A 12,424-nucleotide genomic window follows, 5' to 3' on the forward strand; every position below is an offset into this window, starting at 1 on the left:
CATATTCTATGGAGAAACAAAGACATTGACTACGCACCACAGGAACGCCTCCCACTCGAGGTTCCAGAAGAAATAGCAATTGATGACTGTTTTGTGAACATAGAGAACCTGTACAACCACAGCTGCTCATGTGGACTATTCGATACGCACTCCTTCTCGAGCCACCACAAGGATATTGGGACAATATTCGACACACACCATTGCCCAAGTATGGAAGTAGCAGCCCCTCCACGCAGCAAACATTGAAAAGCTGCTGAATTTCCGGAAGGAGTCACATACAAAAGGAAGACTGTTGCTGCTTCTTGATTAACTGAGTGGAGAAACGTTTCCAGTCTATGGCATTTCTGTGCAGACATGGCAAAATCTGCCACTCGCCCATACTGAAAAGGAAAGACGACAGACAAGTTGAGTTGAAGGGGTACCTGGAAGGCATTTCATTCTTCACGTCATCCTCTTTTGTGTATCGGGTACATGAACTGTGAATCATCTTGTTTGGCTGATACGCAGTGCTTCCAGGTTGTCCACAAGACCTTTCACAGAGCAAAGACAGTCGTCGAAATATACACAAAATTCTTGGTTGATTCTACCATCCGCCCAACCTTCTGTATATCAAAATGGACCTCTTCTTGTTCCTTCTTGATGTCTTCTATATTCTCCTCAACTTCTTCCATATCCTCTTGGAGTTCTTCCTTGTCCTTGTCCAGCTTAGACTAGATGTCAGCCAATATATACTGGTGTATAACTCTATATGTATTGTACATGAGCTAACACAGGTCATGCATTTTTGAAATGAAGAGGTGGAAGTCCTGAATTACCTAAATCTGTCCTCTATCCGAACAGGGCATGACAGAACTGTTTAACTGAACAGATTCCATCCCTCTACATTACTGTTGGGGTTGTCTCATCCGATGGCACTTTCATGTTGTTTTAATCGGTTTTCTAGATAGACTTCTATCCATTTATATTTTGAACCATTTGTTTTTAAAGCATCATAGTCGGACTGCAGTCCTGAAGTAAAACTAAAACTGTATACATACAACAGGAAAGGCTTGCATGATATCGCTTTAAAATATCAACTTTCAGAGTCAGGAAAGAGCTGAATAATTCTTTACAAAGGGTTAACAATAGACGTTCGCTCTACCTAACGCGGGCGATTTAAAGGGACGGAATTACGTGAGCTGTTAAGCGCGTTAAGAGTTGTACACTATACATTCATTAATTCATTACCCTTCACTTTTTGCTTTCTTATGGAAGGTTTTCTGCACTAAAACATCAACCTTTTATTTCTGTCGTCCGGTCTATGAGCTACCTGGCGATGATCACTTGACTTGGATCAGCCAATCAGTTTCCCATAACCTTCACTCAACCTCCCTGAACCAAAACTACTAAGGGAATGGTGACTTGGGTAGAATACGCCTTCAGCAAACCATGCTTGCCTTAAAAAGGCGACTCTACTTGTCGCAAGAGCCGACTAACGGGATCGAGTGGTCAGGCTCGCTGACTTGGTTGACTCATGTCCAATATTGCGGTGTAAAACTACACTCACTCACTCACTCACTCACTCATCCCAGCAATGGGAATAGGTACATCTAGGTCACACGTTTATGTCAACTGTTGGAGGTAGTAGATATATATGTGTGTGGAATTTATGTACAGACTGAACAATAGAAAACAAGAAGAGATTTCCTGGCGCTGTCTTGACAAGAACTGTGGATTAACAGCTCCGATGTTGAATGACATCGTCACGGTGGTTAACAAGAACCAGGACCACCATCTTTACACAAAAAAATACACAAAGGTAAATATGTCATTTTACAAGTATTATAATATCAATAATACCATAAATACATTGCAACACGAACTATAACACATTCTTAAAATCTAGGTAATAATGTATATTGATTTTGATACTGTTTTGTTCAAGGTTGTAATAGCGTTTAGCCAGAGGTAAATACAAACCAGCCTCAAAGAGAAGGAAATATATCAGACTGTATGAGACCCTTGAACTCTGAAACTGCGTCTACAGCAGGATGACATCACTCTGATTGAATGTGCAGGTTCTACTTCTTTCAAACTTTTTGTTGCGCTTGCTTCCATATGTTTTGTAACATCTGAATTGTACAGAGTTGTTAATATGTAAATAAACGTATAAAATATATATCTGATTTCTTTCAGCCAGGTAGACCGATAGGGCTAACGAAATGATCACTCAGGCATATAATCCGGTTTATCCGAAATATTTGCGAAGAAAAGGAACACAATTAAACCTGGTTTAACACTACTGGTAAAATGCATATAAAGCCGACCTGATTTTTCCCTCGCAAAGCTGTAAAGTATGTTTCATGTGCACAAACTGTTATCGTACAGGCAACACCATAATGAACACTTGCACAATATTTGTGGGGGTGGACGAGCCACTGTTTTTGTGAAAGGTTGAAATTTGAAGTGACAGTGAATGTAAACCCTGCAGAATCGATTTGTGATTTGTGTACACGCAACAGACTTGGGATTTCTTGGAAACTGTTTGTAAAACAGTCTTGTTGTGACTGTTTATACCTAGGATCATTTAGGGGAATTAGCTCCTGGATCTGAATGCCTTCAAAAATAGAGAGGATCTCAGGAAAAGCAGGAATCTTCATTCGCCCGTCAATCAACCAACCAATGAATCAATGAGTTGCAGCTACGGAATAATGAAAAAATTAATTATTAATCAGACAAATCATCATTATGACTTGATAATTGAAACTTGATCTTATTTGACCATGTCTATAAATGACTGAATTATAATGCATTGACGAACATTGTGCGCCATACTAAAGAGTAGTAATTTACTTTTACCTTAACATTATAATGCACATACATAACATAACATTCCTAACTCACATGATTCATAAACATTCATAATAAATGTAACATAAATAATTGCTTGAATAATGAAAACTATTACAATTTTATCATTGTAGAATAATAGGGTAAGGACAGTAAATGGAGATCAATGCTAAATACATGTATGTAAACACTTCAACGTGATAATTTATTTGAAACATCTAAATTCTGTATAATTTGTATTTTAAATGAAAACAATGGCTCACATGTTGACAATAGCCAATGAAGCGATTGAACTTAAGTTTACAGTTGCAATGGTGACAATGAGACGGAGCTTCATAATGTACACACTCCTGATGACTTTAACAACATTGGAATTTCTCAATCTTCATCAGCACGTCTAATGCTAGTAGACATCATATTTTTTTACCGGAGGCTGATACTTTCTGACTCTTCTTTTATTTTAAACTATTCCAGAGCGGTACCACGTCGCCGAAGCGTCACTATAATATTGTACAGCAGATGAAATACCGTTATGAGCACATTGTCAGAATGTCCGCGTTTGGCTTGATAAGTTTACATGACGTATTGTATTCTGGAACATATGCGGTCACAAATTGGATATTGTGAACGTAAATGTATATATATTCTTCCGGCGTTAACATGACACATAAAAGTCGTATACATAACATACATGGCAAGTAATGTACATGACAAAGATATACTAGTAGCTGTATCAACAGAAAACACTTCAATAACCTTGTACACGTTGTATGTGTTGTCAACAAACTATTTTAGAATCAACGACCCGGCCCATACAAGAATAAACTAATTAACCTACCCTTAATACCAAACTGTATTTATGTAGTACTGTATTTGACGACACAATTTACTTAAGTGAAATAAAGCGAAAAACTAGTGAGTTCGAAGCGCATTTTATGAATTTGACTAAATGTAACTTAAATTCATTGTTCAAGAAGAGTACCAGAGTTTTGAGCAAAGTTTTAAAAAATGACAAAGTGAAAGGGAGTAGCATTGTAAGTGTATATTTTAGACCAGGTTCACTGTAAAGCTTATTTTTTAAAAATAAACGTTTGTGCCTGTCCCAGCATGGCCCACACGTACGTTGGAAGTGAATTATTCAACCGGATGATACCCGCGCGAGAAAACCCCTTTGATGTATCTTACATATATATTTTCTAGTCGTCTTCAATTTATTGGGGCTGCTCCATCCTTGAAATGGTGAAAGCAACATACGACTTATAACAGGGCTGCGTCAGTCACGCACAGACAACAGAAACTGCTTTTGTTGTTCTTCATTGGCCGACGGTTTACAATATACACACACTATTAACACAGATATACACATATTATTCATACATATGCTATAGTTGATTCAGTGACCAATTACAAAATGTCTTCCATTTGCGTCACATCATACTAGTATATAAACAATACATAAACCTTCCAGGTGTGTGTGCCTAGGTTTATTTCACACCTGGGGATGCTGTTGTCTCTGTATCGAATGCGTGTCTGTAGAGCAAATAACAATACTTATGTGCTAATAACGAACATATACTAAGAATCCTCAGCAATTGTACAGTATTCACACATACAAGTTTGGCTGTAACTGAACAAGATATAAAACGATGCAAAAATAAGATTGCATTCATTCATTCATTGTTACAAAGCTATACTTGTGTTCATCTGTTTATCACACACCTTGCCTTTTATTGATCATGTTATTTAATATTACATTATAAAGGATGCACAGCATATATTGTGTCATTTACACCAAGAAAAACATCAAATTCACTTTACTATGCATTTGAGAATATCAAACACTTATAGAATTATTAGATATGTCCAAGTATGATATCGCATGTTCAATAAGTAAATAAAATATTTGCGGTCCAAAGACTTTGTGCAAAGATATGTCCCAGAAATTCAACATGTCATATCAACACACTGACGATTGAATGTGGAGAGACCACAAACCTTGTTATGTGTAAAAGGTGTAAAGCTTAGCTGATTGCCCAAGCTGGCTATGAAGACAAAGGGACCTAAGTGGGAAAGGGCTTATGTTGTTGTGTTGAGTGGTGAACTGGCTGTGAGTGATAGTTAAGGCAGGCTGAGTAATAGGATAAATAATATAACTAAAACTATGCAATGAATTTTGAAGAATTTATTTACAAGATTTCTAATCAATACACAGCATGTTCGAATATACAAAATCTGTTACTGCCACAGGATCATTTCGCCATTTATTACTCGATCTCGTCATTCATTATTCGATTTAGCAAAGTCCGCAACGTAACCTATGTTCAGGAAATGATCTTCTTTAATTGATTTCGCTACACCATATGAAATCCCCAACCCTTGGTTTTGTACCTGGTATGTGCCAATCCGATTTCAGATTGATTTTGAATTCACATCAAATGGTTACTGCATTCCACACCTTGTCATGCAGAGGTGGTGCATTGATTTCTTTCAGGATGTGTTTGATTTTGTAGTAAACGTGAAACGAAAACAAGGACCGACTCAGTTCATCGTGGCGAGTGTCCTTATGTTACGCTGCACCCTGTCGGTGTGCATGACCTGGCAAAATTGAATTGCATCGGGTTGTTAAACCAAGTGTGCACGACTTTCACAGTTCTCACTGAAAGCCTATACCTTTGAAATATATTGATAAATTGACCCCGACTGTGGGAACCAACGGCATACGCCGTAGGATCTTCATTTGTGTGAGGTCGGTAGCGATTACATCATTGTTTTTAGGCTAAATCACTCCTGGTGTGTACTTGGGTTTAGACACATCGAGTTTTTATAATATTAATATTAGACATATCGAATATAATTATATTAGATATATGTATTTTTGTAATATGTACATGGTGCTCTCGCGAATCACGAGTGGCGAACCTGTTACACTGCTGTACGCAATCTATAACACGTCAGTGGGACACGAAGTCACTCTTTGCAATCTCACCTACAATCAGCGATGGCTGAATATCACCCCATCTCTAGATAACATCAGGCTATTCCTCGATGGACGTCGCCATGAATTGTCTGTCAGTTATTGCAGCATTTGTATGCTCAAATATGAAAATTTTAAACCTGTGGGAGGCAACCTCAAACGAGTCGAACGCTGACGTCAGCTTTGCAGCGGGACATGATTGCATGTGAGTAGCATAATCTGTTGTTTCGCATGCCTGACTGTTACCTTGGAAATTACCATTCTAAACTGAAACAAGTATACCGCTTATGAACGTTTGATACAAGCATTGTACAGGTGGGGATGCAGTGTTACAAGGCTTTCTGATTTATAAGTTAGATACTGTTTATGTTTGGACCTGTTTTATGAATGTTGAATTTGAGAGATAGACAACATCTTCAGGGCATTATTACTTTACGACAAAAGTTCGAAGCACATGATAACGGAAGCAAACATATTCATACCCCGTTGCATGCAGCCACAGAGTATAGTCCCTGCTTGGAAGCTATAAATAACTAGTCATATCATGTCATAATGCTACGTTATGATAGTAAGGTTCCCTAATACTTGTGAAGGAAAAATCACACTGTATTCGTCGAATTTTAATAAATGTTTTATGACCATTTCCATCACGTCTGTTGTGTTGCTATTAGCGATGTTGGTGGTCAAGCTCAGGTAGTGATGCAATGTTGTGTGTGTGTGCAGTGAAACGGTCATGAAATCAGATACATTATCAATACAAATTTCAAGGGTCTAATTCTGTTGATTGGCCAGTAATCCAGTAAGTAGTATACACGATGCGGGCACCGGACCAGGTACCTTATCCCGTTCCATCATAGTGTATACTACTTATTGAGGTTCATGCACAATCTGAGTAAAATCAATCGAACAGTTGTTGAGGTATGGACATTGAGGTCGTGGTCGGTCGGGACAAAAAAGGCTGGGGTTACCTTGGAGGTGGTTACTCCTCCGAGTCACAGTGTGTGTGTGTGTATCTTTCTCTTTTGGCCCGGCTACATAAAGCAGAAAATAAGCTGATAAAAATTATGATGAGAACACTATCTTCACACAGTGAGTGATGTGTAAGGGACTGTGACTTGCAGTATGGCAGGCCAGGTCAAGCAACTGCATTTGTAGATGTGTTCAAATGCTTTTTGCGACTTCATTCGAATCTGTGGTCGTCATCAGTTCGGCTTGTTTGTAGCGACTGGCGATGCTGATGACAAGATGTACTTGTAGGTTTTGGGCCTCAGCCTGTCATGAAGGAGACACAGAATGTCAATTGGAATAGGAATACGATTTGGCATTAAAAATGTTGAATTTTCATCTTGAGATGTACTGAGGTGCCAGCAGATTGACTTGCCAGATGTCTTGTATTTTGAGGCATAATATGGTTTTCTCTTCCATGCTTTGGCATTCTCTTCGAAGACTCACATGGCTTTGGCGAGTTTTAAGACAGCATCCACGCTTTTCCAGTACCCGCATGTGCTGTAATAAATTTTCTCCACGATATGTGCAGTGTCATGCAACGGGTGGCCTTTGGGGTAGTTGCTGTTGTTGTACAGGTGTGTTATTTCATGTCCTCGTAAACGTCCTCGGTGAGAATTTCCATGAGCAAGTAATCCGTGTTCATGTACAGCACTTTGCACCTCAAGAGTTTGGATAAGCCAAGGATGCTCATCCCACGTAAATGGGCCGGTTGAATTTGATGTGGCTTTTGTTCATGTGCACAGCAGCCAAGCCGTCATTGAATATCTTGTTCCGGTTGAGTGCCAGACCGCTGATACGTTTTTCTTCCTTGGTGGATCTGACAAGCTTGACGCTGAAGCATTGTCTCAAACTTCCATGGTCTTGCTGAATAGCAAGTTTTTACAGTTCTTTCTCAAAATCACTGGTGACAAGCTTTCACAAGTCCATGTTTATTCAAATGTAAGGTTCCATCCATGGTGTGTTTTTCATTCCCAGCGACAGGTACAGCTGCAGGTTGCAATAGTGAACGATGTGCAGTGCAAGCTGTGTAAATTGGAAGCTGTCTAATGAGGCAAGGTGTCAAAACTGGCATAAAATCTCAGTTCCGTCCATGCCTAGTACATTTATCATCATTTAAATGCTTGGCAGCTGGTAATTCTGGATCCCGGAATGAAATGAATCACCCGAATACATGTAGTACTCAGCACTGTCTGATTTGGCTCGTGATGTGGAGTTGGCCAGATATATTTTGATACCAATTAAACCCTGCGTTGAAATAACAAGCGATTATGAGCATGCGGAATCACACATTAAGTAACTACAAGTGTACATGGTTGCCAACAAAGATAAATGAATGTTTGGTAATAATAATAGTCATACTTACTGTTTGTCCAATGAGATAATTTACAGAGAGCAGAAGGGGGCGAGAAAGGGCTGTTGGGGGTGCAAGGATCAACTTCTTGTACAGAAAATGATTTTGGAAGAGGATAAGACGTACCATCGCAACCTCTCCATGTGCTGATAGACTACAAAAAGGCATATGACTCTGTCCCTCACGAATGGATTCTGAAGTCTCTTCAGTGTATTGACCTCCCTGAGCGACTACTTGATTTACTCAAGTCTTTAATGAGTTGCTGGTCAACTCAGCTTGAGATGTACTCGCAAGGGTAGGTGCAGACTTCGTAATCTATTCCATTTAGAAGGGGAATATTTCAGGGGGACTCCTTCAGTCCTTTGCTTTTTTGTCTGTCTTTAAATCCTTTGAGTTTTCTGCTCAATCGGGAGGAAGGGTACCATCCCGGACATCCTCAGCACAGATCCTCAACACCTCTTACTCATCTCCTCTACATGGATGACATCGAGCTCCTTGCCAAAGGAGAGACAAATTTGAAAGAACAGGTTCTCCTTGTCGAGTCCTTTTCTAATGATATTGGCATGACATTTGGACTCGACAAATGTAATACTCTTCATTTGAAACGTGGCAAGGTAACTAATGATGGATTGGTCAAGTTACAAGGGGGAGGAGTTGTTGAGCATTTCGTGGAAGATCAGGCCTACACCTATCTTGGAATGCATGTTCGAGACAAGCTCCAGAATACCCAAATTCAGGATAAACTTCGGGCCGAGTATAAATCGGTCCTTTGTGGAGAAGGTGTCTGGGAAGACATTGCATCGTGTGTACATGCAGTGTGTGGAACAGAACAGCAATCCAACCGACTTCTTCACCTGGATGAAGTCGGCTGGTCTCAAATGTGAAACTGGGGGCTTCCTTTTTGCTGCTCAGGACCAGTCACTTCCCACTCGCAATCGTCAAAATGTGATTCTTAATCAAAACGTGAGCATGAAATGTCGTCTTTGCAATGAATTTACAGAGACTGTCCAAAACCTTGTCAGTGCCTTCCTTGGCACAAACAGCAGATATTAAAAGACATGATGGCATCCCCGCTGTTTTTATTATCGTCTCCACTATGCCTGTGGCTTTGACCCCGAGGTACAACCCTAAACATGTCCAGGGCGTCCTGGAAAATGATGCTTTCAAACTTCTCTGGAATAGGCCAACATACAGCCTGGGACGAATTCCAGCCAACAAACCTGATCTTGTTCTTTTTGATAAAACCAATGAAATTATTTATATAATTAAATTTTCTGTCCCTTTTGACAGCAATGTGATTGGCAAGATTCAGGAAAAGCATGTTAAATATGCGGATCTCGCCTTTGAATTGTCTTGCCTGCATCCCAAGTACACTGTCGTCAGGCTCCCCATTGTTCTTGGTGCTCTTGGTTTGGTACCTACTGATCTCTTGGCGCAGAACAGAAGAGTGCCGGGTTTTCCACCGGGAGCACAGCCCTTCTGACAATCTGGGTAATGCAGAAGGCTGCAGTGTTGGGGAGCCTTCATATTCTCCAAAAAGTTCTTGGTGGGTTCGACTAAGCAGTGTTTCCTGACAGAAGTCCCATTCGCTGTCTGGGCTGTGTGTAGAGGGGGCGAGAGCCTTGAGCTGATGATGAGCTTTACCAGCCTGACTGTGCCAGGATCACCTGAACCCTCTCTGCTGCATTTCAATTCTAATCTGTGAAACATAATAAGAACCTATTTATATAGCACCTTTCGACGTCACAAGGATATGCTTAAAGCGCTTCCTGAGCTCCAGTTGAAATATATACAGCTGGCAGGTACAAATGTTTATACGTTACTTGTAACGGAAAAATAAATGAGTTTTTAGTTGTGATTTGAATGTACTAGAGGGAAGGAGATGATTTTAACTCAGCTTTGCTAAACAAGTACATGTAATGAGTGAGTTGCCACGTGTCACTCATGGGGAATGCTAAATAGGAAGCGTTTTTCGAACACTGACAGCCACTCATCGTATCAACATGGCAACTCCAGCCAAGCGGACACGTTTGGAACTTACTTTAGATCAGAAAGTGAAATTGATAAAAGACTTTGAAACTATCCTTCGGCCATCTCAAAAAGAACTTGCTTCGAAATGTCAAATTGCCAGACAAACTGTTTCAGATATTCTGAGGAAGAAAGACTTCTGTCAGTCTAAATGTGAACTAAACATTGGCTCCCAAACCAAACGCTTCAATGAAAACAGCAAGTTCAATCGCTTCAACAAATTGACATTTGATTGGTTCTTGGGCACCTGCAGCAAACGTTTACCAAATTCTGGTCCTATTCTGAAAGAAAGTCCTAGAACTGAAAAAGCAAGTGGGTTCTGCTGGGTAGTTATGTTCCCACTGAGGAAAAGAGACTGTACCTATCACCATTATCAGATCAAACGGGTTACATGCTGGCCTCCCGTCAGCAATACGGAAAACAATGAATGTATTTAAATAAAAATTGCAGAAGCCCCAGACTCTGGGAGACGTGCAATACAAGGTTCGACCCTTGTCATCGAAGTTAAACGCCATGAAATCAATGCTGCTGAATTTACATACAACGTGGAACAGTCGCCATCCAAAACCTTGATGGAGTCAAGGTTCAGTTCAGAGTTCAGTATGATTACATCATTACATTCGAGGCTAAAATGGTATCTATCACAGTGGATACATATTTCAAATCTCGAACTATGAAGGGTCTTTTTAATAACGTTAGTTTTCATTTAATTATTGCTTTTTAAAAAGAATTAGATTGATTCAATGACGTGTAAGTAGATAAATATTTTATTATTGGAAGTTTACATTCGTAACTGTGCTTGTTAGTGGCTGTACCCTCAAAGGGGGTTAAAGTACTGTAAACTTATTGTCCACCTGTCAGGGTACGTAAGCAAACATACATTCAATGAAAATTAAAACTTTCCACATTTTGAAACGTAGACTATGTGTGTTTTTAATGTATGGCTAGATTTCCTAAATTGCTAACAAATGAAAGGATGATGTAAATCCAGATGATGTAGGTCCATGCAGGAAGCAAATGTACTATAAGTCCCCGTGGTCCCTAGTATGGTGATCTACCTTCGGCTGTTGGTGATCTACCTTCGGCTGTTGGTGATATACAGCCCGCATTTTATACTGTATTGTCCAAATAGTGCCATTAGTTTTAACTTTCAACAAATTTTCATATTGTAACTTGGATATTCTAGTGTTTTACGGTCCTTAGACTGTCATGGTTTTTAAAGTGTATATAATTTCATTTCAATATCAAACATGTTCTCGTCACGATATATGAGATATTGCCGATGTGACGTTAAATATTACCTCACTCACTCAAGGTGGTATCTGAACATTATATTTTTGTTAGCTTGAAGTATATTCACCAATGATTGAAAAAGTAAAAAGTAGTCTAACAGGCACAGATCTCTATGAATATCGAAAAGACTGCGTTCGATGGATTCGGTACAATACTCTACAGTGTGAGAATTTCAGAGAGACAACAGGTTTGCAAGCCTACAAAACATTTTAGAAAAACTCAGATCAGGATATGATTTACTGAAACAATGTAATTTACAGTCTCTTTCCACTTAAATCGATTATGATGCATAGCTGAATGTAGCCTTTGAACTTTTTCACATGAAAAAAAGCTTGAACGTGGAAAGAATGGCTTGAAAAAGAAGTTGGCATTACTCACTCCTATGCCAGAAAACTACGAGAAATTTCAAAATTATTATGAAAATATGCCTGCGTCTTTAAACTTGGTCTTTCCTTTTCAGTCTTTATAGTCATAAGATGCAAAGGCGTGTTGATTACAGACAGCAGTGTAACTCAGTACTGGCAGAAAGACCAGTGCTGCATGAAAGCCAGACAGTAGAGTTAAAAATTATACCACTCAACCATGAATGCTGGGAAGGGGAAACAATTCACGGTAGGGGACACCAAAAATAAGCTTCACACATTTGTACCCATGTGGGGAAATCAATGCTGGGTTGAGGGTGTTTTTTTTGTTTACTGCCTGCTGTTTGTTCGTCATCCACTGGACCGCCAAATTAAGAATACCTCATTCTTTTAACTGTTGGACTACAGACCCCCATACAGGCTGACAAATGGGAATGTTCTCGTCATAGCCTGTCAATCAGCCTCAGCGAACCAAACAGGCACGTATTCAACCCAGTTTACCTTGTAGCAGTAAACCATTGGGGAAATGGTGGCTTTTCATCAGTTGTGACAGCCAGCCAAACATGATTAGCTGAGCAC

At 39.6% G+C, this 12,424-nt stretch overlaps 1 pseudogene; it reads right to left on the reverse strand.

Moving 5' to 3' along the window:
- Nucleotides 1-533: 533 nt before the first annotated feature.
- LOC137271648 (acetylcholine receptor subunit alpha-like) overlaps nt 534-12,424 on the reverse strand; it is a 28,285-nt pseudogene continuing 16,394 nt past the window's right edge.

This window comes from Haliotis asinina, chromosome 2, assembly GCF_037392515.1.
Source record: "Haliotis asinina isolate JCU_RB_2024 chromosome 2, JCU_Hal_asi_v2, whole genome shotgun sequence".
Taxonomy (NCBI): domain Eukaryota; kingdom Metazoa; phylum Mollusca; class Gastropoda; order Lepetellida; family Haliotidae; genus Haliotis; species Haliotis asinina.